Source organism: Asterias rubens, unplaced genomic scaffold, assembly GCF_902459465.1.
Source record: "Asterias rubens unplaced genomic scaffold, eAstRub1.3, whole genome shotgun sequence".
NCBI lineage: Eukaryota > Metazoa > Echinodermata > Asteroidea > Forcipulatida > Asteriidae > Asterias > Asterias rubens.
In genome coordinates, this window is record NW_022985805.1 from 18,723 (window position 1) to 20,866 (window position 2,144).

General features: G+C 39.1%; 1 long non-coding RNA gene across 1 annotated transcript; it reads right to left on the reverse strand.

The window, feature by feature from the left end:
* Window positions 1-220: 220 nt before the first annotated feature.
* On the reverse strand, window positions 221-1,915 carry LOC117306714. The gene is made up of 2 exons (XR_004520979.1): window positions 1,862-1,915; window positions 221-300 (listed from the first exon to the last, which is right to left on the reverse strand). It is a non-coding gene; the product is annotated as an uncharacterized LOC117306714 (long non-coding RNA).
* Between the last annotated feature and the right edge of the window lie 229 nt (window positions 1,916-2,144).

Here is a 2,144-nt window from a genome sequence, read left to right on the forward strand (position 1 = left end):
CTTTCTCGAAAACTACAATACTTCAGAGGGAGCCGTTTCTCACAATGTTTATACCATTAACCTCTCCCATTACTCGTTACCAAGTAAGGTTTAATGCTAATAATTATTGTGAGTAATAACCAATAGTGTCCACTGCCTTTAAAGAATTCCGACATGGACTTCCAGTCAGTGTAGGATTTCTCTGAAGTTGGGGAAATAAGCAATTACTTCAGACACTTACCTTCCTTTGCAGTTAGAATCGCATCTACTCTAGATAGGGTGGAACTAGTGTCTCCTCCCGAGCTGACAGAGTGACAAATACTGGGAAAAAAGTATAACAAAATACAGAATGTGTGAAATAACAATAGAAGCTTCTTATTTAGCGCTCAATCCGTCACTCAGTGATGCTCAAGGCGCTTTAACAAACATTCATAAATACCTAAGACAGTTTATCCATTCTGGTTGGTCGAGAGGGCATCACGAGGGGTTGTTTGAACGAATGATATAACACCAGTAAAAGTGTTGAAACATGGGCGTGACACACGAGCTTGCACCTGTGCTTATAAGACAGTTTCTTCATTCCTATTGGTTGAGAGCAACGGCTGAAACAGTTGTGCCACATCGGCATTATTAAGGAGTTGTTTACCCAAGGGCGGCAGAGGGCTTTACCATTTCATAGCTGGAGGGGTGTTGTGTTGAAAGAAATCATTGAACAATTATAATTTTCGCATTTATTTTACTTTTTGACCAAAAAGTGTTGATGTTTTTGACCGAAAAGGTATTTATGAATGGGAATCAAAGAGTATTGAATCTGTTTTCAACTAGTGGTTTAAACCCGCTGAGGCCTGGTTCTTGATATTTTACCTCGACTTGTCTCGATAAAATTATCAAGAACCAGGCCTCATTGGGATTAAACCACTACTTGAAAACCTCTTCACCACACATTGATTCCCTTAGTATTTCCTGCAAAAAGGTTGGCTAGGTTTAAGTTTTGAGATCTATTCCTTTTACACACATGTAGCACCATGCAATATGCTGCCAATCAAACCAGGAACACCAGGGAGAACCCCTTCTCATTTTGATAAGTGCACTGGGTTCTTTTACATGTGTTAATGTACACACACGGAACGAACGGCTTTACGTCCCATCCAAAGGACGAAGCAATGGAACACCTGGGAATTAAACCCCTTGTCATTTTGATAAGTGCACCGGGTTCTTTTACACATGTGAATGTACACAACACACGAAACTAACTGCTTTTGTCCCATTTGAAGGACAAAGCAATGGTTAAGATTCTTGCTTAGAGACAAGTTTCACGACTGGGACTCAAACCCACACTCTGCTGATCAGAAACACCAAAGAAAAATTATGTTGTAAGCATAGAGTTTATATAAGAACTAGAGGGCGCACTTGCGATGCTGCTTGTACAAATGCGACGGGACCGCAAGATGACAAGCGCGCCATTCTGTACGCGCGTTGAATATGAAATACACGTTTGAGTTTTTTTATTGAACGCTCACGCGATGCTGTTTGTTTAACTTACAAAATGTGTGGTGAAGAGGTTTTCAACTAGTGGTTTAAACCCGCCGAGGCCTGGTTCTTGATAATTTGACCGAGCTGAATTCGAGGGTAAATTATCAAGGACCAGGCCTCGGCAGGTTTAAACCAGTAGTTTAAAACAGATACAACACACTTTGATTCTCATTCATAAATACCTTTTCCGTCACGCCCATATTTAAACACTTTTTACTGGTGTTATATCAGCCGTTTAAACACCCCACGTGATGCCCTCTCGACCAATCAGAATGGATAAACTGTCTTAGGTATTTATGAATAAGTTTTATAAACACCACAAACAACAAGCAAACAAACAACAACATACCTGTTTCTCTTTAGCATTTTCAATAAGTCCTCCTGCAGTTCTTTGAAATAACCTAAAGGAAAAAAAGACACAACACTTGAAAGATAATAACAAAAATAATAATGAGCCATTGGTATAAAGCGCAAATCACAATGAAGTCTCAAAGCTCTTTTGAAATGAAAGAGTGAAACCAGGAAAATACAGATGGAACTGTACTGCATACAATAAAAAATACAAGTTATTTCACAAAAAGTTGTGTCTTCAAATTAGACTTAAAGACACTGGACACTATTGGTAATTGTCA